The sequence below is a fragment of the Haemorhous mexicanus genome, chromosome Z (assembly GCF_027477595.1).
Source record: "Haemorhous mexicanus isolate bHaeMex1 chromosome Z, bHaeMex1.pri, whole genome shotgun sequence".
Classification (NCBI taxonomy): Eukaryota; Metazoa; Chordata; class Aves; order Passeriformes; family Fringillidae; genus Haemorhous; species Haemorhous mexicanus.
The window spans coordinates 2,014,699-2,039,623 of record NC_082381.1 but is presented as its reverse complement, the minus strand read 5'-3'; positions in this window follow the sequence as shown (position 1 = coordinate 2,039,623).

The window sequence follows — 24,925 nt, the reverse complement described above, 5'->3', positions numbered from 1 at the left end:
GGTCTGGAAAGTCATATTTTTTCTGTACGTGGTAAAGTGACTTAATAAAATAACTTCATAAGACACAACTTAATGCAAAATAAGTTTGGTTGGAGCCAAAATACTTTTTGGATTGGAGTGATGTGAAGAAAGGAAAAGATAACTAAAGGGAAAGAAGGAATAAGAAAAAGAAAAGAACCAAGAGATTGTTGAGGAGAGGTTAAATTAAGGTCTAGTAATACCCTGCAAAAAAGAAAACAAAGTATGCAATTAATTTAATAATAATAATAATAATAATAATAATAATAATAATAATAATAATAAGGTATTACTTTATTTTAGAAAATTACATTGTTTTATGTGTACTCCTTTCAAAATAATCAGAAATGTTTTGAATATATTTATTTGTTTACATGGATATGACATGAATTTCCAGAATTAGGGAAGTTTAAGAGATTTCAGCACTTCAGCAATGTCAGTATTTTCTTGCTGACTTTGATTTATGAGAGATCAGCTGCACGCAAAGAAGATTTTGTGCCTTTATATAGAACCCTCTTGGATATTCTGGGAAGACCAAGTCTCAGTGAAGAAAACGAGGCAGCCAGCTTAAACTAATGTCCAGGATTTCCATGATATTTGTGTCAGTATCTGCAACATATAATCAGTTTCTGGTGCTAGGCAGACACAGCCACATAATAAACCAACATTTACCTGAGGGATGCTTTTCTTCTGAGATGGATTAACCATCAAATTATATTTTCCTTATACATTCTGCTCTGGCTCTAGTGTCACAGTTTTTACTGTGGACATATCTTCCCAGGTATTAATGACAGTGAATGTAACTACTGGAATAAATCTTCTGGAGGAGACAAATCCTTTCACACCGAAGAGAAAGCAACAGTTCAGTGCTTCTGCAGTGTAATGCAGCATTGCATGACCTGTATGCAGTACAGGAAGCAAACAGACTGCAGGAGCGCTGAGCTATAGCCCCCAAAAACCAACTGCCACTTGCAGCATTGTACCCCATTCAATGTTAAATTGAGGATTCTTACACTATGATGAGTTTTAGAGGTTAGATGTGTCAGCCTAAAGTTTGGCATCTCCATTTAGCTGAGGAAGGTCAGAAAGAGGCTCTACAAATCAAACCAAATCAAACTCACTCTCAATATTTCTATTAGTGAATGTAAACCATTTCCAAAACCACCACAGAAATCTTGCCAATCGCTGGAGCATCTAGGAATACTGGAGTTGTGCTAAAGCTACTCTGACTCCATATGGTATGAAATCAGACTTTATTGCTGTGCCAGCAATGAAAAGCATAATACTGGCAGCAACACTGGAAATTTGTGCAAAGCTAAAATGTCAATCATGTCTTTAGATGTCTAGAAGATACATAATACAAAGTTAGAATTTTTTATAGTTGGTTTGGGATTTTTGATGGTGTTTTTTACTGTTGTTTGCTTGAGTCTGTTTTCTTCCCCAGCTTTACTAGTCTTCAGGAATAAATTTAAAGCCATCACTATAGGAGGTTTAGGAAGCCATCAAAGTTGTCAAAGTTTTCATAGATGATTTGTGATTTTTAGTTTGCAGAATGATTCTGCTTTTAATAAAGTGGCATCAAACTGATCAATTTATGTTTGGACTGTTTTGTATGTCAGTTCTAAGACTGTTGAAAATCAGAGGCATAACTGTCCATTAACTGTCTTAATTGTCCATTATATTGAATGGACAGTTAAGAAATTATGGTTATGGTAACCTTTCCAAAAAGGCACTATAAATGCTGAATTTTTAGCCTGCTGATTTAAGAATTAGTCTTGTCACTTCAATAGTGTTCTTTTTATCTTTAGAAGCACCTATTTATTGACATTATTAAACCCATTATGATGAATAACTACAGCATTACAGAATCACAGAATGGGTGAGGTTGGAAGGGGACACTCTGGGTCATCTGGTCCATTCTTCCTGCTCAAGCAGGGTCATTCCAGAGCACATGGCCCAGGATTGTGTCTGTATGGATCTTGCACACCTCCAGTAAGGGAAAACCTATAACTTCTCTGGGCAATCTGTTGTTTTGTCACCCACAAAATAAATTTTTTATTTATATTCGGTGGGGTGAGGGGGAAGATGACTTCCTGTGAATATAAAATATATTGCACAATGAAAACAATGAAAGTATTTATTAAAAAAAAACCCTTTATACTGGTTTTCTTTGAAGGCTTCATGCACCTTTCAGGAGGGATGCTAAAAACCATCTTGATTTGAACAGAATTTGAACATTTGATTTGAACATTTGATTTCATTTGATTGATAGGTGTATGAAGTTGAGATGGACTTTATTTAATAAGTCTATCAATAATGCAGTACAGTATAGGAAGCGGGAAAGAGAAGGAAGAGAAACTCAAAGCAAGGAGATGTTTTGATAATATCTTGAATTTTCTTTAAGAGTGTTGTGAACTAAATAAACATTGTATTCATTAAGTGCAGAGTGGTCATTCTGAAAAAATTCCAATTTCTTGACCAGTAGTTCAATTTCTTGAGCATGGTGAGAGTTACTTCTGTTTCAATTTCATGAATTTCAATATGATAAAAATATGTAGGCATCTCTTCCTTTGCTGTTAATTCCTTCTAGTTTCAGATACCTGGCAGGTTATACTGAAGGTTAAAGAAAAATTATTCTAAAATATAGCTGTCTTAGAAATTCTAAAGTTTGTCCTTCATTTGTCCTTCACCCTTGGCTTCCAAAGCTTAAATAAAATATACTGCTGATCAAAATATTTGTTTTTCTTGATGGCTTGTCATATTACTTCTATATCTTTCTCTTACATTTTAGCCAAAGTCTGTTTCCCACAACAATTTTCAAATTAAAAAAAAAAATACTAATCTTTTCAGTTTAGACAGAAAAAAAAAAATTAGAAGACAAAAAACAACAAGCAACTTAATTTTCTTATCTTTGCTTTAGTAAAATCTGTAGGGATTACTATTGTATTGCTAAGAGGAAAACACAAGATTCATTAGAAGGGATAGAAAATATGGTTTCTGCTTGGAATTTACAGTTGAGGTGATAGATAGGAAAGTATGCAACACAACAGTTTTAGCTCAGAAAGTAAGAAAGATTTAGATAAAGCCTGAATGTGAAATCTTGCTGGCGACCTCTAAGAAAAACCAAAAAACTGACAAACCAAAGACAAACCAACAAACAGTGCTAACAACAACTTCAAATTTAATTAAATATTTGCCATTTCCACTGGGAACCGGAACGACCTAGTGGTGGCATGCACAGTGAGAAATGAGAGAGCTAAATGTGCATAAGCTCTGTCTATAAGTAAAATTAGTAGATAATTTTTGAATCTTCCAGAGAATATGGATGAAAAATTATTAAAACTTTTACTGTAATTTCCTAAAATATTTCCTTTACCACTGTTTTGATCACTTCAGAACTCCACAAAGCTATTCTGCTTAACTACTATCATGAAAATTTTTCCTGCTTTTCTACTAAAACATATCTGTTTTTCTACAAAAATGCTGGCTGGCTGCCAAGCTGATCGGCTTGCATTGCTTCCACAGGTCTAAAGCTATAACTACAATGAAATTTGATTAAGAGTTTAATTTTATCATCACTCAGCTTGCTGTCTTTCCCTGCTTTGCAGTGACATTGACTTGTACTGTTCTGTACAAGTTTGCAAGGTGATGCCAAGAAAGCTGTAATGTAAGACATGGAGTAATAAGAGAGTTAAAAAAATGTCCGACAGCTCAGAAAATTAATCCCATCTATAAACAACCGTTGTTATTGTAGATGTTGTCGATGATGTTGTTATCAACCCATTAACAAAGGATAACTTTATTTAATGAGTACAAATCTTTGCCTAAGAGCTGATCAACTTTAAATGAATATTAATTTTTTGTCTAAAATTAAAAAGGAATCCTACTTTCTCTTTTTTTCTGTGCTGTCACATTACGAAAAGGAGTACAAAATGGAGTTGTATGGTAATTGGAAGTTCTCAGCTGTATTTTGAAGAGGTTCATTCCATTCTAATTTCTAAATCCTGAGGTTTGCAGAATGTACACGAGAAACAAAAGCAACATAGAAAAAACTGCAAAGCTATGGGTTCCAAAATCATTAATAATGTCCAGATATACTGATTTTTTTTGTATGAAGAGGTAAGTAAGTGGTAGTCTAGCAGAGATTGTGCCATGCTATATATTGGTCTAAACTCTAAAAAAAAATTAATTTCCTTGATGATTTGATTAAAACTCCTTGGATTTTTAATGTCATTAAAACTACATAAATCTGTTACAGAATTTTTGGTTCTGCTTGTAATTACCCATATAATAAATATGGGTAATTACATATTTACGTATTTATAATAAATCTTGTATTCTAACTCCGAAAGAACATAAGGGTACATAATATTGACAACAAAAAAAATAAACAGAGTAAACTGGTATTAAAAGGCTTCAGAACTCTGATGAACTCTAATGTATTAGGAAAACTGGCCAGTTGTGCTCTGCCCTTTCATTTTCCATATAGCATAATAATGTGCTAGTGTGAGCTGGGATAGAGTTAATTTTCTTCAGAGTTGCTAGGATGGGGCTTAGCTTTAGATTTGTGGTGGAAACAGTGTTGATAATTCAGGGATGTATTTTTTTGTACCCATGCAATAGTGATGAGGCTGGGGCGGTACAAGGATTTTGGGAGTAGACACAGCTCTGACAGGTGACCCCAAATGACCCAAGGGATATTGCATGTGACCATATGATGGTCATGAATATGGAAATGAATGAAAAACTGTGTGAAGAAGAATATTTGGAGTGAAGGCCTTGACTTCTGAAGTCACCATTATGCCTGATGGAGCCCTGCTTTCCTGAACACCTGCCTGCCCATGGGACAATTAATTCCTTGCTTTGCTTGCATGTGTGGCTTTTGCTTTTTGTACTAAACTGTCTTTATCTCATCCTACTTCTCTTATCAGTGGATCACATCAAGTTGCTTGAACCTGATTTTCTCCCATGATGAGAGGGACTGGACTTTACTCCAGTCTCTGCCCTGAGATTGAATGTCCCAAGACATACAAGAGCAATTATGAGGGAAAAAAAAAAATTTGAGTACTTCAGTCTTCCCCATGTCAGCTGTCATCAGATCCTCTGTCTTGTAGGGGAACAATTTCTTTTGTCTTCCTTTTCTGACTAATGTACCTGTATGAAGAACTTTTTACTTTTCACATTCTCTGCCGAGTTTGGTTACAGCTAGGTTTGTCCCTCAGCTTTCTTACTCTCATTGCTACACTCCCAACCCACATCCCCATAATCTTCCAAGAATGTGTTGTCCCTTCTTCTAGTGACTATCCATTTTCATCTTGTGTTTCAATTTAACCAAAAGATCTTTATTTATCCTTACTGGTCTCCAATTGTCCTTGTCTGATTTCTTGCAAATGTCTTGTTCTCTAAGGAAAATGTCTTTAAATATCTGACAGATCCCTTCTGCACCTTTTTTCCTGAAGGCAGTTTTGCAGAACCTCTGTCCCATCCACCAATTCCTTAAGCAACTGAAAGATTACTTTCCCAAGGTTTAAGGTCTTCACTTGACTTTTCTCTTGGCCTATATCCCTTGAGATAGTGAAATTCACCAAGATAAAATCACTGCAGTCCAAGCTTCTACCAATATTGGCCTCCAATAAATACAGGACAGCAAACTTTAAGACTATCTACAGGTGTAAAAGTCTTCCTTGCAGGACACCTTTGTTTGTATCAAATTACAGTGGTGGTACAAGAAAATGAAGCTGAACCTGACCAAAACCTAAAACTTTTCAGGTAATATTTCAGTCTTTCAAATGTCAATACCTTAATGCTTGATATTACAAAGAAAAAATACCTGCTCACTGATTGTGAGCGTATTATGATTTCATTATCTTGATGTAATGGTGGAATACCTGTATACAACATTTATTGTGTAGAAGTGTAATGTAAAACAGAAGAAACATTAATGCATAGTGCACTGCAGGTGCCATCAAGATCTGTGTGTGTAAGGCTGCTGGAAGCCAAAGAACTTACATATATCAGTCAGTATAAGCACAGTTGGAACTGTGCCAAAGTAATTTCCAAAATATCTTGATTTGATTAACCAAACATCAGTGTTCACAAATGTTGAATGTCATTTCAGGGGAAGTAAAAGGGAGCAGTGTCAACATCAGGGGTCTTTTACAAATGAGTGGTGCTCTCTTCACAACAGAAAGGGTAGGCAACCTTTGTTTTCAAATTATACTGCCAAAGGGAGAAGCCAAGGTGAAAAACAAATGAAGCTATTTTGAAGATCTGACAACTGTATGATTTCAAGTTACTGAATTTTTCACTTTTGCTTGAAATCAACTCATGAAAAGGAACTTATTCCCTTTGCAGCCCAGCAGCACTCCTGAGCATCCAATACAATTTTCAGAAGTATGAGATGATGTATATCATCTTGTGCAGTGCATGTGTTTCATGATGGAATCACAAATAAAATTTTGGAGGGCCATTCTTGTCATAACCTGGAAGTAAAGCAGTCTCAAATAGAGATCACATTTCTAGTTTTGAGATAAATTATCTCAAAATTTCCAAAGCAGTATTTGCTACATTAGATGTTGGAGAAAGACTACAATAACTTACAGAATATGCTGAGTTGAAAGCGACCCACACAGATCATCAAATCCAACTCCTGGCCCTGCCTAGCACCATTCCCAAGAGTCACATCATATGCCTGGGAGTATCATTCAAATGCTTTTTGAACCCTATCAGGCTTTTTGCCAGGACCATTTCTCTCAGGACCCTGTTCCAGTGTCCATACACAAGAATCTTTTCCCACTATCCCACCTAAACCTCTCCTGACACAATTTCAGGCAGTTTCCTTGGGTTCTGTCACTGATCACCACAGAGGAAGAGATCAGTGCCTACCCTTCCTCTTCCCCTTGTGGGAGCTCAGCACATCACTCCTGATGTCCAGAGGTACCGAGAGAACCCTTGGGGGGCTCGGGAGTCCTGGAATGTTGCCAAAAGCACTTGGTGGCTTGATTTTGATCCATCTAGAGATGTGCCACCGATGTATGAGGAAATGGAACCTGCGAGAATCACTCGGGTGTAAATAGTGAAGGGAAGATATCATTATAGGGTGAATCACAAATTTTGGGGTTTTGGTACAGGGGGGTTGTAGAGACAAGATGGAGGAATCAGGGTGTGCCACCAGGCTTTTCCTTCTTCTTCCTGTCTTCCATCTTCTGGGGTGGTGTTGGCACTTGTGGATTGGTCTGGGGTGAGGGTGTACTTGGTGACGAAGATGATAGGTATTGGGGACAAAAGGTAAATATGATATACGTAGTTTTTGTTATAAAAGATGCGGCCGCCTTGGGGGTGGGCAGAGTGCCTTTGGCTGCCGTGCTGGTCAGATCCTTCAGGCAGGGAAAAGGACTTTTTAGATAAGAGATAATAAACAATTCTGAAGACCGAAAAAACCTAGTGTCCAGTCTCATCCTTTGAAGCCCAGCGTGCAAGAACCATCCTGAGCGTGTCTGGGGGCAGAGACAAACAGCCGACCCCAGATCCCCTCACAAGGAGGTTCCAGACTGTGATGAGGTCACCCCTCAGACTTCTCCAGGCTGAACAATCCAAGCGCCCTCGTCCCCTCTTCATATGGCTTCCCTGCAAGGCCCTCCACCATCTTCATGACCCTCTTTTGGGTGCTGTCTGATCGTTTCATGTCCTATATTGCGGCACCCAAAACTGCCCCCAGCATCCGAGGTGAGGCTGCCCCAGCTCAGAGCAGAGAGGGACAATCCTCTCCCTTGTCCAGCTGGCAATGCTGTCCCTGATGCCCCTCAGGATACACTTGGCCCTCCTGGCTGCCAGGGCACTGCTGGCTCATGTTCAACTTGCCGCTGACCAGGACCCCCAGGTCCTTTTCCATGACACTGTTTTTCAGCTTCCCAGTCTGTAGACATATCCATGGTTGCCCCATCCGATGTTCTTAGATATTCTTTCCAGTAAAATGCATTGGATTGAAGGGAAATTGATGAATTACTGTTGTGTATTGCAATTCTTCCTTAATTTAAGGAAGCTACATAGCACTCTCTATATCCAGACTTTTTTTGCAATACCAGCACTTTTTACTGTACACTGAAGATTTTTATGCGACTTATAAATTTCCTCCAGGGGGTGTGGTTATCATAAGATAATCACACCCTTGGGGGATTAAAACCACTTATCTCTGGATCATGACTTCTAATACCCCAGGGGTGTGATTATCTCAGGAAACTCATGATCTCTGTCATGCCTAATTGCTTAATTATTACGGTGGCAAGTTCACACTACTATGTAGGAGTGAAGGTTATGTCAGCAGTTCTCTTAGAAATTTCTGTTTTGAGAAATCTGCCATGAAAAATCTGCTTCAGGCTGAAGCCTGCATAAAAATATTCTGCCTGGGAGAAAATACTTCTACCAGATTTCTAAAAATTATCTTGATTATATTTTAGCACTATCAGTGAGAAATAAAACTTGACCTTATATGTTTATGTTACAATTGACAATCAACCAAAGTTCTGACTGGGAATTAAATAGAATCAGAGAAAACTACATTTATTTAAAGATATTTATATTTACATAATGATTCAGATTCACAAAGTCTTTGTACATAGTATACAAAGTATACAGGGTTTAAATGTCTCTCTGAAAGTTTATTATGGCTTCAAAGAGAGTCAAGATGGAATAAGACTTACTAAATTATAGCACTAAAGAATCCAACCCAGCTGGATTGCACTCAGTGAGCACATAAGAACAAACTGAATTTCTTAACCTGGTTCCAAGAATCACTGATAACACAGATTTACAGCCAGAAATTCTTGTTTGTACAAGTTTTAAAATTAAGACATATCTACAACTTGTAGTTAAAAACATGCCAATCTATATTTGTAAAGCTAGGAATTGCTGTTCTTTTCAATTTTTAATCTAAGTGAAAATTAAAGCTTTGTACATAATATACTGGTGTTCTTGCCCTGTATCTTATCTAAAATAGTGGTACTATTGTTAGCTGTGCAATGTATATACCTTCAGCAGTTTAAAATATTCTATCTATTTTGCATAAAAAGTTGTTTTTCAAATGTTCAGTGTTCAAATGGGATCATATGAGTTTATGACTACAGACCTAATTTTTCCAAGTGAAATTGAACAAACACATAATATATATCATTGCCTTTAATTTTTTTACTTGAAGAAAATGCAAAAAGACATGAAAATATCTATATTTTGATTAATTTTAAAAAGACCATGTGTGGAAAAGGACAGTTTTCAGAGAATTTGAAAACAGATCAATGACATAATTAATTATTTTTTGTTATAAAATAAAATATTAAATTGAACATTGGCATATGCATTTGATGGCACATTATTTATGATTCAAAAATTGTGCAGGAAAATCATTACATTTCTGTCCCTATATTTCCTGACAGAACAGGACCTGAACAGATTAGAATGGCAAGATAAAACCTGTAACTTGAGGGATTTTTAAATATTATTTGTATGCATTATTTTCTGCTTTATTTAGAATTTAAAGAAGACAGTATGTTATATATTTTTCTCTAAACTGGACATGGCTGGAGTGACCATACCATCCACATATATGAATCAGAACCGGACACATTGAAAGGAAAAAACTCAAAACCTGAGAGTAGTTTGTAACTGTAGTAGCTCATCTAGCCAACCAAATAGCCAGAAGAGAAGAATATTCCCCAGTGAGGAGCTTGGAAGAGGAAGAGGATTATATTGGTGGACTGCAGATTGCCCAGGTCTTCTGTAGGTCATAGTTCACAGTGAATAGCTAGCAACAGATAAATAGCAAACTTTCTTTGAATCTTAAAATATGCTTTAAGAAGCAAAAAAGAAGTTGGTAGAGATCCAGAAAACATTATTATTTAGGAGAAAATTAATTTTTTTTTTGTAGCTTAAATAGAATATCAATTCCATAAATATCATTTAGACAAGTTTAAAGGGCCCTTGTGCCATTAAAAAGATAACTGCTTAGCTCTGTGGAAAAAATTCTTAATGTCATAAGATCTTGCAATAAGGCTGGTACATCATTCTCTGCTACATTTTCTACTTCAGTACTGCATTATTTTTCAAATGACAAGTTTTAATTTACCATGTGAAATACTGGCGTACTTTGCTTCAAATAAATAATGTATTTTGTATGGGTTCTACCACATGTTAAGACTTTAATCCTGCTTTCCTGCAGATTAGCAGTCCTAGAATGGTGACTGAATGCTGTGGATGACTGGAAGTGCAATATTCATTTGATACTGTTAGAAAAGGCAGTTTAATCTGGTACATTTTTTTGTTGTTGCTTTATTCATCTTTTCTGCTCTATTATTGTCCATTTTGCATGTTTGTTTTCTACAGTGTCTTTCACCTTGCAGTATGGCAATAACTATACAGATGTATTGAGCACCAACAGATGAAGAGTGGGTAAAATCAGCTGGCTCTTTTGATCATGGAGTACAAGAAGGTTTATAGGGAAAACCACTGTTTTTTGAACATTGCCGCATCTTTCTTCGAGCCCACACAGGGAACGCCAGTTGCCGGGGTCTCTCTTTCTAGCTGGTCAGAGTGACCCCGAGAAAAGTTCGAAAGTTTCTTTTCCCAGCCCGGTGCTTGAAGAAGAAGTCAGGGCTCTTCATTTTTTCGGTCTCAAGATTGTTTATTGCATCTTATCTATAAAGTTCTTTCTCTCTGTCCAGCCGAGATCTGTTTGGCAGGACAGCCAGAGGCACTCCCCCACCCCCAGGGCGGTGTTAACTTTATATACTACAAACTACGTGTACAATATTTACAGTTATTTTCCAATACCTATCATCTATATTAGACAGTGAGTTTCTACTTTAGACCAATCTAAAAGTGCTGACATCACCAGACAAGATGGAGACAGAGAAGAAGAAGAAAGGCTAGACACGCCCAAATCCCTCCATCTTGTCACCAGAAACCCCTATACCAAAAATCCTAAAACCTACATTTAGACTCTGTAATTATTTTATTCTTACACTATTTACACTATTGTGGCTTTTATGTCTTTCTATAAAGGTGACAAGTTGTTCCGTGGTTCGTAATCGAACATGCTGGTGTTCTGGGCTGTGTGCCAGGGTCTCCGAGCCCCCTGGCAAGGGTCCCAGGAAACTCCGGACTCCCAAAGGAATGTCCTGAGTTCCGACAAAACATTACTAGTTGCTAAGTGATATGATAGAAGCTGTAAACCCAAGATATAATTTTGCTATCATGAAGGCTTTTTGTTGTGTACCACTAGAAATATGAGAGAGTGATTGAGTCATATTATGCAGAGGATAAAATATATATATTGCATAAATTATGGTTAATATGCAGATTAGTGAACTTAATAATTAGAGATGAAAAAAGGGGCTATTTCCTGCTAGGTACATTAGTTAATGGAAAGAGATACACCATATGATGACCACTGTAGAATAAACAATGAAAAAAATTTCCCCACTGGCTCACAATTATAGTCAATGCATGTTTGGATTATGTTTTCTCAAGAAGAATTTCCATTTAAAATTACATACCATGAGTGCTTGCACTCTGGGTATGGTAAAGGATAACTTGACAGCTTACAGCAACAATCCTGAAATGTCTGTTTAGGTACTTTGTGTGTGCATAACAGGGTAGTGAAAAGTGTTAGAGGGTGGTGGAATGGCAGAAATGTGAAACAAGGGGGATGTAAAGAGTGAGAGAACCAGAAAATAGAAGAAATATACAGAAAGGAAGAGAAAAATAAGAAGCTGTTTCTTTTGAGAAGAGAGAATAGAAAAAAAAAGATAAAATCTCAATTAAATTCAAAAGAAATAGGAGTGAAAAAACATGAATGAGTGAAATGAAGAGATAGAAGGACATTTGGGGATGTCTTGCCAACTTAATTTCTGATTTTAATGGTGAAATTCCAGATTATACCCTTGCATTTTTGTGGTTTTATTGGCTGGTTGGTTTTGCTGGAGCATTTTATAAGTACTTATTCAAAGATAAAAACACTCTGATACTTCTATGGATTTTCCATTAATACAATTTTGAACTACTGGCACCAATCAAAACCAAATAATTTTTCTTACATATTTTATTTTTTACTTCTTACAGCTACACCAATCAATATTAAAAATGCTTAACAGTAATTAAAAGAAGACTGAAAATTGGTTGTCAGTGCAATTATTTTTTTGCATAAATAATGACCTTCAGACACTTAATTTATGACAGCATTGTCAATATGGTGCCCACTGATGTCTGTAAAACATTAAACATGAGCTCTAAATATAATATTTTGTCTTATCTTTCAGTTTCAGTCATCAGAAAAGGTTGAGCTGTGCTCTTTCCTTTAATAAAGAAGACAGTATATGTCTCTCTTGTAATACTTTCAAGTGAGCAAAAAGAAATAGTTTAAAAATATACTATCCTACTAATTTTTTACTTTTTCTCAATTCAAAATGTTTTTTTTTTAGTTGCATAAAATTATAAACGTTATAAAAAAACAACTGCCCAGAAAAGTAAAGAATATATGTCATTAACTCAGGTTTTCTTATCCATAGCACATGCTGTACAAAAACCCCAACAATTATGGACAATAGGAGTGAGAAATCAGAATGATTCTGATCATAATTTTTAAAATTTTCCTTTTCTCTAAGTATTGGAAACTTAATTGCTAATTTGAGCAAAATTATATATACAAATAATTTTGCACGCTAATACATAAAATACACAATTATATATTATATACGAGGTTGACTATATGTGCATGTAGAGAATAATTAAATTGTTGAAAATCATATAAATCTGCTGCTGAAGGAGCTTGTTAAGACAAAGCATATTTTAAAGACTATTTTCTACATTATCAGTGGAATTTAATGGTAGATAAAATCTATTATTTTATCTTAATAGAGCAATAGATAAATCATTTTATTGAATGCTGATAAACCACTGCAAACTTTGTTGCTTCTCTCTAGAATAACAAGCCTGCCCTTTTGTCAGACATCAGATTTGCATTACCTTATTCTTAATGAATTTGAAAAATTACATTACGGAAAGAATGACTGTAAAGAATGCTCCGTCACTATGATGAAAGTATATGCGACCAGGAGTTGCAATAACAGTGTAAAGGTCAGGTAGCAATTTTCATTTCAGTACAACACCTAAGAAATCTTACATGGGTATCAGGTCATTGCATTGTTCTTTCTTTAGTTAAGATACTATTTAACAGAGAAAATATTAAAGACTGGTTCAATATTTGTCTGTGTTGTAGTCTTCTTGCAAAATAAAACAGTATGGCATTGATGGTGCAGTAGGAGGGGAAAACTGGGAACAAGTGAGCTGAAACATTAGTGGTTGCAGCTTCTGAATTCTGTTCCATCCTTAAGATTCTGTTGGATAATATTTGATAAATGCGTTGACATTTTTAAACTGTTGCTGAATTCAAGGACTTGTCATCTAGATTATATCATCTTCTTTAATTTGGCAGTTATGAGAAACAGACCAAAATCTCAGGGTTAACCCAGTCCTCTTTTTAGTACCTTTTAGTAAGTAGAATGAAGCAAATCTTGCCTGGAATACTTTTCCACTTAACTGTAGAATGGCTTTTCTCTCCTGAGTTTGGTGTCCTATGGATGTTCACATCACCAACTGCAAATACAACAAAGACAATGGCACTTGTAGAGAGGCTCAGGATGAATTTCTGTCATGCCAAGTAGCTCTATGTTTTTTTTATGTATTTTAAGAGAAGTCTTCTTTGTTGGTCTGGCGGGGCTTTTTTCCCAAATGGCAGCTGCAGTAGGAACTCAAAAAATTTGTAGATGATGTATCGCGTGTGACAGCCTTTATATAATAATTTATCCTTCATGGCAGGAAGGAATTCCACAAGTGCCACCACTTATTACAATTTTCACAGTTCATAGAGCTTATAGTTGGAGGGAGCTTCTGGGTCATTTGGTGCAAGACTCAACCTATGCATTAAGTTTCCTCATGTAACATCCACCATCTCTTTGAGCACATCAGATAGAGCTTTAGTGACTTCCTTGTTGGTGACTGCATTAACCCATTGATACCTAAGCTGCATTTCTTCTGTCAACACACCATTTTTTTGGGGTGATTCTAAGTTTAAGCCCCCAGCTTCCTGACCACACAAATACCCTTCATCCCCCCTCTTATTTGTCTGGGGTATTTTAAATGAGCATTTAGGCTAAAATTAATAAGCACCAATCTAAGATTCCCAAGACGGAAATAGTAAGCCTAGCTGAGCATAATTAGATAACTTGTAAATGGTTTTGTAGAGCCATTTGATTCTGTAACTTCCTGAAAATCAGTATTTTGTCTATTTCATTGGCAGTATCTGTAAAGAAACAAGCAGTATCTGCTAGCAACAAGCCTAAGTTTCAGGAAGTTCTTCTGCAACGTAAGATAGAAGAGACTAGAAAGTTTTGTTTAATAAACTGGAGTTCACTGTGAGAATTACTTTTACCTTGGAGAACTACTGCTCAGAAAATTCAAAGAATTTTGTTTGAAAGAGCCTTTATTTGAAACAGTAAGAAACGGTCTGGTTGTCTGACAGGACATCAGGATTTTTGAATTTTAAAATCCATTGTGCCAAGAGTGGTTTTTGCCATTCTAAGGCAAAAACCACTCAATTGACCAATTGACCAGTCTATCTTATTTCTTTGCCACTTAATTTTGATATCTTTTTCTCATATCTCTTTTTCAAGGTTTTTCTATTTACATTGTATGGAGTGTACCATGTTAACTTCTCTAAAATTTTGCATGCTTTCTATCTCATTGAAACCTTTTTGTAGAAGAAAGTCAGATATGAGTGTATTCTTGAGTTAGTGCTGCATAAAAAATAATACTACATTCTTTGTCTTACTAAGTTTTACTAAGATTGTTGTGCTTTCTTGGCATGTTTTGAACCTCATGATGACAGTTCAATGTAGAAGTAATTTCTTTGTCAAGCTATTGATGGATTCAACAACTGGCATATGAAGTATTTTGAATTGCTGTGTTCCTTCCTTCCTTTTTTTTGGTATTTTTTATTTATAATGGAAATTTCTGCTATATTAATTGACAGAGGTTTCAAAAGTTTTTTATTTACCTTTACATAGTGTAAATCATACCTGTGCATTGAGATAGGGCAAGAGATTTCTGAAGAGTGATCCTTGAAAATTTCATCACTTCGTGGAATGTATTTTCTGCAGAGAAAATGGAAGAAATTTTCACTATTACTGGTGACTCATAAGAATACAGTTTGTCAATGTAAAACCTTATGTTGAGATGGAAACTGCCACTCTCCAGGGAACTGATGATGACTTCCTCAGTATAGTCTACCACCAGCCAGGCAGGCACTTTTTTCCTAATTTCTTACACGAAGGATTTCAATTGCACATCAGTGGGGTGGACTTCAAGTAGGAGACCAAATTTTGAGGAAGATATTTTCAAATATTTACCTGCTTAATAGAGATAAAAATTGCTAGAGAGCTAGACTTATGTTCCTGTGACCTTCGGAAGCATAGCTGAGTCCTTCCCAAAGCATACATCTATTTTTTGTTTCAAAACACACCTGAAATTGTCTAAACTGAAGGATCTGTTTCCTAATTTTGTTTTGAGAAATTACTGATCTGGTTTTGCCGACAGTGAGATAAAATCTGTGTGATGCAGATACTCAGCACAGACAGTTTTAATCCCTGAAGTCTGACCAAGATATATAAATCATGATGTTTAATGAAAAGCATTATACAGCCTTAATTATAACAGATTATGCTTCCTGTAACATGAATTAATACATGATCATTTCTGTCCATGTTTTGAAATCTATGCTATTGGTAGAAACAGTTACCCTAACCCAGAATATCCTTGAAGATCCATCAACAAACCAATAGGAGAATGTTCCTGTTAGTGAAATATTTTAATCATGATTTCAAAGTAGATGAAAACTCTTTAGAAACTTAGCTTCAATAACTTATGTGAGAAAATTATATGTTAATATAAGGAAAATCAAATGGCTCTTGATTGATTCTTAACATTTCTGTCAGAAGAAGAGTTGATTTAATTAATGTACTCTATTAAATACAGTGTAGCGAGGTTCTTATATTTAGACAGCATTGGGAAAATGTGCACAGTGTAAGAGCAAAGTTTAAGGATTGAGGTTAGATTATTTCTCTGCCAAGATAATATAATGATGATCAAAGTTGTCATTCACAGCTATGGGAGAGACATAACAGATATTTTACTGTACAAGATGTGAGCAAAAGGATCCTCTGTCTCCCATACCTGCCAGTTTGTGCTCAAGGTCATTTAAAGTCTTTTCCCCTGTTGCTATACTTGGTGGTGAAAAAGGAAATCCAAACACAGAGTCTGTGGTCTTTCCTCCCCTTCTCTCTCCATGGCCTCCCAACCTCCTTCCCAGAACTACAAAGGAAAGCTTCCTTCAGTCTTCCTGTACCTTGTACATTTGTTAGAAAATCAGCCAAAGTACTAATCTACTACCATGTGTAAATCCCACAGGATTTCTTTGGTTAGGCTGGTCATATATTGAATTTGAAAGCAAGACACTTGGCTGGAGAAAGTCAGGAACATAAATACAGGTTATTCTCCCTGAAATACCTTTTTGAAATATCAGAGTAGAAAGTGATAAAATGTACTTTTGACACAGAGTTAAGATTGTATTTGCCACACAGCTTCCTCAGAAAAAAATTGTATGACAGATAAAAATTATATATATTTCACAATTTAAAAAATTTATCGCGTCTATACACCCTTTTTATAACAAAACAAAAAGTCCTTAATACTAAGGCAGCTCTTTCCATCTTGGTGAGTTGCATTTTGCTCATTGTGAAAATAATTCAATTGTCACCAATTCAAAAGGTTATTTTGGGTATATTTTTATGCATTTTTTGTTTAAGATGCAACCATGAAAACTTGATTGCAAAAATGTGTGTCTCTGTGTCTATTTACATCTGTAAATGTATGTGTATTGTGTTTCAAATGAATAAAAAACATATTTTGGGATTTATTTTTACTGCACACATGAGAACCTCAAGTAAGAAGTGAAGTTCTATACAAGAAGATTGATAGCATGCTAAAGAGTGTAAAAGCTTGTTTGCTGATGGAAATGTAATCAAGGGAATATTTTCTGTAGAGAGGGGAACAAAGAGGGAAAAGATTCTGAAAAGGCAAGTACCATATATATAAATGTAAATGAAATCTGATGTTTAAGTGGTACTCTGAAAAGGTTCAACGAAGTACAGATAAGGTGGGAGGCCAAAGTGCAAATTTACTGTAATTCAGAGCAGGGTTCGAGACCTCTGTTTACTGGGGCAAACACCATCTCCCATGGATCTCTGAGTATCCTCAGAGAGAAATTCTTTAAACTTTGCTATGAAGTGAAACACATTTGGGGACCCTGAGCAAGAGGAAGAGGCCTAAAAGGTTTTTAACTTAATTGTTGGGGTGACGATCTAGGAGTGGGAATCACCACAGTCGGAGATTCTGATCATGTTTATAGCATGATTCTGATCATGTTTTACACAGAACAGTGCAATTCTGAGAGCACTTACTAGAAGCATCTGTGCCAGAATAGCTTGTGTGTGGTGGATAGTACTCCTGGGAAATAATGCTCTAAATCATTCATCAGTTAGGAAATGTCAAACGCCAGTTGGATTTCATATCTCTCTGCATTCAAATAACTGTTTTGCAGCTGAACTGTAATCAAATTCAGATCACTTGTCAATAGGAAATCAAAGCATTGTTTTTCAAAAGATAACAAAGAAATAAAAATATGATGTGATTTCATGTTCCAGAGGGAAAACAAACAAACAAGCAAACAAAACCCCTAACTCCCAAAACTCCAAACCCAAACCGCATCACGTTCTCATTTTGAAGAAGACTAAATGCCACTCCCTTCTGGTCACAGATTTAGTTAGGCCTGTGGAGAGAGTCAGAGTTTTCATGTGAGACCTTCAAACTAGTCCCTGATCTGAAAGATGTCAGATGAGCTTTTTCATGAGAGATTGGGAACAAAATGAGGGTTTAACAATGTTAACCAATGGGGAACTTTCCAAGTGAAGCTAGCAAGTACAGATACCTGCGAAGAGTGCAGTTACTAAATGTAACAATTGTCACAGGGACCTAAGCAGTTGCTTTTTAATGTTTACTTGTTTGAATATAGAGTATTCTCTTGGAACAGGCAGAACTCAGGTATTGTACTCCCCTGCAGATATGCAGATGAAGAGACCAGGAAAGCAATCCAATGATACCCATCCTTACCGAGACAGTGGCTGTATCTCAGTGCAGAAATTCTCCACCAGAGTGGAGGTTCTGTTTCTTGATGGTTTTCACTGCATGGGCTGAGGTGCAGGGCTCGCAGAAGCTGTGCAGATCCATCATGACAGGGATGTGTATCTGTGTCTATCTGGGCTTTGGGCAGCAGAATATGCTTAGCTGCAATCAGATTTGCTTTGCCCCAGAAGAGTCCCTGTGCCAGCTCATGCGTCATATAACCTGTGTGCTGGGAAAAGCACACAGGTTCTATGACACAAAGCTTATAAACCTGCAAAGCTTAACTTGTAGGGCTCCTTCTGTTCAAGGCTGCTTCTGTCTTTGTGTTCCTCTTCTCTCCATGGCAGTTTTCTCAGAAATGCATTCGTGAGACCCTTCCCATGCCAGTGGCAGAGCTCTGAAGATGTAATTAGAAGCCCTGGTGGAGTTGATTTCAGTGCTCAGTTTCTCGCTAATGTCAGTTAAGCCTGGACATCTGCTCCGTGTTTTACTGCCACTGGCATAGTGTGGAAAAGATGACAAACCAGTGAAGAAGGGTAATAAACAATCCTACTATAGCAAACTTCTGCAAGTCCTTGTATCATGGGCAGACTGTATACTTTTACAGTGAGAATATATGCCATGCTGCCTCCAAGAACAAACTTCTTCCCTGTTATTTCAAAATGTGTGCCTATGGTTTTTTGTTCACCATCAGCTTTTCAGCTTTCTCCAGCTGAGGAATGACACTGCAGACTGAAGATGGCTGTATTGCCAGAATATAGGTATTGTAGACTGGATTGATGAGAAACAAATGAAATTGTTACATCCCAGCAAAAGTTGAAATAAAGATTTACATTTCCCAGAGACAACTTCTACTGCCATAGCTCTTCAAAATTTTTTTTCAAGGAATCTACAGTCAGACACTCTCACTTCAGACATTCCTTGTTGATGAGTCAAGATATTGCAATCTCAGGCATTCCTTGCAGAATTAAGATAGTTGTTCCCACAGCCGTCTTCCCCAGATGCCATGTGTGCTGTTGTGTGTTGTTGTGAATCTGACTGGTGTTACCTGCGTGAAGATTTTACCAGCTTCTTTGGATTAAAGCAAATTATCAAAGCTCTGGTCTTTTCAAGCTTTAGTTTTCAAAGGATTTTGTCGGAGAGAATTCAAAAAATTCTGGTGTCCAGCATATTCAGTTTGGATCCTCACTTTGTGGTCCCTCCTCTCATACTGCTTCCAATATGATTGCACTATGTTCTTGGCTTTGCCCTTCAATCCACTGCTTCCTTTGGCTAGTGCAGGGTGTGTTTTCTGACCACAACCCGGCCTTAGCAGCTGGGTATAACTTACTATGTCTTGATCACTGCCAAGACCCGTAGCAATGAGATTGGTGGGAAATTGGGAACATGTGAGTTCTTTTGTTTCAGGCTTTTATAAAGAGCTGGAAATATAAATATTTCCAAGCAATGATGTCAATGTCAAGCTAGAGGTTTTCCCCATACTTTTAATTTATAAAGTTGTTAAAGAAATACACTTATTTTAATGTAACTAATTATATTTATACCATACCATTAGCAGATGCTAAGACCAGACAACTGCAAAGTGAGATACATACTTGATATCATCCATATAAAAAGCAGAAGTAAAGGCAGTAAATAAATTACATTTTCAGAGCACTTCAGTAGCATCTAGACATCTTTTCTCACATTTAATTAATCATGTAGAAGCTGCTTACTCTCCTGTTGTGTTGACTATATGCAAGAAAGAAACAGGATGCTGAGAAATGTTCCAACATTATTGTACTTCTGAATCTATTGAGGCTGCTGAAACACACAGTTAAATTGCCAAGATCATAACTGGCAACATTAGGATCTTTTAGGTGTATTAGTTTAGCAATTGCTTGGTGGACTTTTATTTCAACGTCAATATGTACAGTTAGCTGTAAATAGCCTCTCTGAAAACTTCAGGAGCTCTTAATATAGGGGAAATTGGCACTTATAGTCTTCAGAAGTGTATGGAACACTGTGATTTGTACTATCTGTCTTCTGCATAGGTCTAAAAATTTCTGGCTGGATTTGTTCCATTTGGCTGGGGTTTTTAGTTTAAAAATCAGGGACTGTGAACTACTTTATTGGAAATATATAAGTGTATCGAATTGAGTGATGATGTACAGTTTTATTTGCTTACAGAAAGAAATTTTAAAATGCCAGCATGCTAAAGTGTCAATCTGATTTTGTTGGTCTTAATTTTACAGAGGTCACTTTATGTGTTCCTGTTTTTTTTTTTTTTTTTTTTTCAATTGTTTAACATTAGCCTCGAATACAGATATTCATTGAAATAATTTTGAGTTCTAGTATTTTGTGTCATTTTTGTAAAACTTTTCAGGGAGACATTATTTATTTACAAATGTTTAATTGATGCTTAGCTCATTTATGATATGAAGAAAGAAGATTCAAGTCTTTTCACTCATCTGTACTATAAAGTTTCTATTTCTTTAGGTTCATAGCTAATAAAAGCATTTTAGATTAAAATAATTATTTCATTTTATAATTTTTTAAGGATTTTTTTTTTTCATTATGTCTATAAAGGAGATATTTCTTTAGTGTCTGAGTTTAGCTCTATAATCTTGTAACTACTTCATTGGTAAATACTAATTTAGTCATTTACTTATGAAAATAAAATATCTTATAAAGACAGACCTTACATGTTGAAATTACCTTTTTCCGTGTGTCCCGTTCACCTCTCCTATACTTTCATGTGCCTGTGACAGTAAGTCATAAATGAAAAATGTCCTTTGCTGTTCCAGACAGCTGGAGCCTCAGGTGCATTTGGTAGCAGGGCAGCTCCTCAGTTTGCCGGTGCGCTGCCCGCAGTTTTTGCGGGTGCGGGCGCAAAGCGCTGCCTCCCGGCGCCGCCGAGCTGCGGCGTGAATTGCGGCGGGGCTTGTTTGGAGCTGCATCCCTGCGCAGGATGCGCGGGGAGCGCCGCGGTGCCCTGCCCTGCAGTGCTGCCCTGCCCTGCTGCCCTGCCCTGCCGTGCCGCCCTGCCGTGCTGCCGGCGCTGCGCCGCGCCTCCGCGCCTACCGTAGCAGAGAGCGCCTGCGAGAGCGGCCTGCCGCGGGAACCGGCGGCCAGGCAGCAGCCGGGGCCGCTAGGTGACACTGCGACCCCGCAGACGAGCCAGTCAAACATTATTTATACAGCAGGTTAAAAATTATGCCGGAGTAATAGATTTCCTTATATCATCTATCGCAGGATAGCATCTATGTGAGCTATTTTGGACCATAAAGACTGTGGGTTTTTTTTTTTTTTTTTGTTCAAATCATGTAAACTATATGGAGAATATTCAGATTATTAAAAAAAAAAAATAAAAATCAACAAACAACCCAAAATGTGTTTGGCCTTACTTTTCTTGCTCAGTTATTACCTTTGTTGACCACCATTGAAATAAATAGGTAGATGGGAATAGCAAAGTCTCAGCTCAGAGTTATAAACACTGCCTCCTAATCTGAGGGGTTTATTTGCTGTTTGTTTGAAGCATTAATCCAGGGTGGTTTGGTGGTTTTTATGAGGGTTCTACAGACAAATTAAAATTTAAAGTCAAATGTTCAGGGTAATATACATCACCTCCTTTTTAAAATAATTTTACTATTCCCATTATCACTCATGAAAATTTCAAGGTAATAAATGAGTGATTTTCTTTTTTTTCATATGTTTTAAAAGTGCTATTTTACATATGGGCAAAAAAAAAAAGTTTGAATACACTATCTGTAAGGTTTATCTCAAGTTAACTTGAACCTTATGTATGTGTATATATAGACATGTAATCTAGTTAAACCAAAATAATTGGAAATTAAATATCATGGTAATTAATTCCAAGGATTTTTTTTTTTTACTATTTTTCTCTTACCTGAAAAAATTCTTTGAAAGTTGAGTGCTATGACAAGAAATGATAACTGAGCTCAGGTTCATGTGAAAGGCACCCCAGAACAGATACAATTATAAATGATAAAATAACCTTGGCAGTGGTTCAGTCCAGTTTGTACCACAACAATTATTAATGTTAGCAGGGGATGTTTTTTCCCCTTCTTCTGATGTGGTTTTCTCCTTTGCTTGCTGTGGTTTGGCTTGGTTTGGCTTTACTCCTGGCTTGGCTTGTCATGGCTTAGCTTGGCTTGGCTTTAAGCCAATTTAAGTTTTTTAAATCCTTCATTTGCCTCTTTGAACTTCCCAGAAAAATTTGAGGCTAACAATTTTTGATGTAGGGTAGTAATTTTGTTTTCCAGTAGCCACATTCTTCATGTATGAACAAAATACATTGTTAAAGAAGGTTGAAGTGCAAATGAAGGACTGCCATTCCCAGGCAATGCCCAGCCTGCAACTCTAAACTGTAATATTGAACTATCCTCAGTATGGTGTAGTCAGAAATTCTGTTTTGCTTCTAAACTGCAAGTTTTGCATCCATTAGCTACATGGTTCATAATTAGTGTTTGGGCCAAACAAAGAGTCAATGTGATGTCATGTCTAGACAACATGTAAATTAATATGAAAGCAATTGAGTTACAAATTCTATACTAATACAAATTAATCTGAATTAAGTTTAATCCACAGTTATTAACTGATTAAATGTGGCTGTTGGTAGCTACAGGGTGCTGACTTCCATCTGTGATTATTAGGGACACAGCTTAATCACTGATGCTGCACAGGGAAATATTTAAAGCAAATGACATATACAGTGGCTCTTAATGTTTGTTAATTGAATGTAGCATCTAAGAATGAAAATTATAAATCTACATTTTTTAAATATGTAGAAAGTCTATCTTGATTTTCATAATTAGCTTCTGGTTTGAGAAAGCTTAGTGCATGTTTTGTTGATTTTGAATATGTTTCCCAGTTGAGAAGTTCACATTTCTGTAGGTGAAGTTCTAGGCCACTGTGAAAACCAATACAGATTTCTAATATTTCCACTATTACTCAAAATATATGAAACTCATTGCCAGAAATAAGCAGGTATGTGTAGGACATTATCCCAAACTGCCAAAGCTGCTTACATTTTAGAGCTGGATATGCACTAATGTAAACAACACAGTGACAGATGTGTCCACAAAAATTGCAAAAATGATGATGCAAATTGAGCAAGAACCAGAGTAAATTCTGTGTAGATTTACATAATATTGTTTAAGAAAAAAATGTGCCTTCTAAGCCATGCATATGGCATTTAGATTGTTTGTCATTCCTAGCAGATTTTCAATACAGGCAATAGGTAGCATGAAAGTTTTTAAAAAAATATAATTTAGATGGAAATTACCTCGCTACAGAAAGCTGCAATATCTATGATTTACCCACAAAGTAAAATTACAAGCAATTACTAGCTGATATTTTCTGTGAGATTCTGTTTTGTTTTGTTTGGTTTTTCAGGTTTTGTTTTCTCTATTTACTGAAAAGCAGCTAAAGAGATTAGGGAAAATATTTTATACGTTCTTTGTGACTGAAGAAGTAGTTCATCAGTTAATTGTCTCGGAGCTTTGGAATCTATTATTAATCTATCACATAGTGTATATATAGCTGATAATTGTGAACTACGTGATATCAAAACCAGGGTCATTCTTTTCTATAGACTCTTTTATGGACATCCTACTCATTGCCATAATAACTGAAGCTGTCATGACAGTAGTTTGCGCCTAGCATGAAGCCCTAAACAGTTCTGACAAGCTGCAGCTCATTAAGTGACAGTCGTTTTGTTGACATGTCTATCAGCTCTCAGGGATGTACCAAGATGAATAGACCCAAAACAATAGCTCCATTTGTTAGAGCAGTAGCTTCTCTAATATGTGATGAGACAATCTAGCCAAGCTGCCTTCAGCACAAAGACATAATTAATCAAATCGACAAATGGTTCAAATATTGCTCTAGTATATTCTGTAGTGGACAGAGGTTTCCATGGAAACATTGGCATTTCCATCACAGTTAATGACCAATCTGTACAATGAAGTTCCAAGAAAGACAGCTATGGAGAGAAAAAAAAAAACTGAAACAACTAACCAAATAAATAAATAAATAAGGAACAACTGACAGGTAAAAGAACATGTTTGAAGGTGTAACCGTGTTGTGACAGTGAAATTAATGACTTCATTTTCATCTATTTGTAGAATGCAAGGCACACACAGGCCACCATGGTCATCCTGTTTGACCTGCTTAACGTGGGCCTATAGCTCTGTCTGGAACTAGAGCATATGATTTAGAAAGACATGTAGCTTCATTTCAAGCATTGTGCTTGAAGAATCTATCATGTTCTGGCTTTATTTATTCCAATATTTAAATATGCTAAGGGTGAGGAATTTACAATGTGTTTTGTATTTTACTCCAGTACATCTAATTTTGCCTCCCAAGCACTGCCTGTAGTTATGCTGAAAGATTCTGCAAAAATCAATTCAGCATCACTTTCTGATAATTTAAAGCTGTTATTTGCAAATTTCTTTCTTTTAGTCTGACCAATTTTTCCTACATAGAGATAGCATACAATAATAAATAATACTCTTTCTAAATAATACTCAATGTTTGTTAATGGTGGTAGAGCAATAACAGATTTTTTTGTCTCCTGGGGGAAGCTTAATGGTCTTCTTTTCCTTTTCCTTTTCCTTTT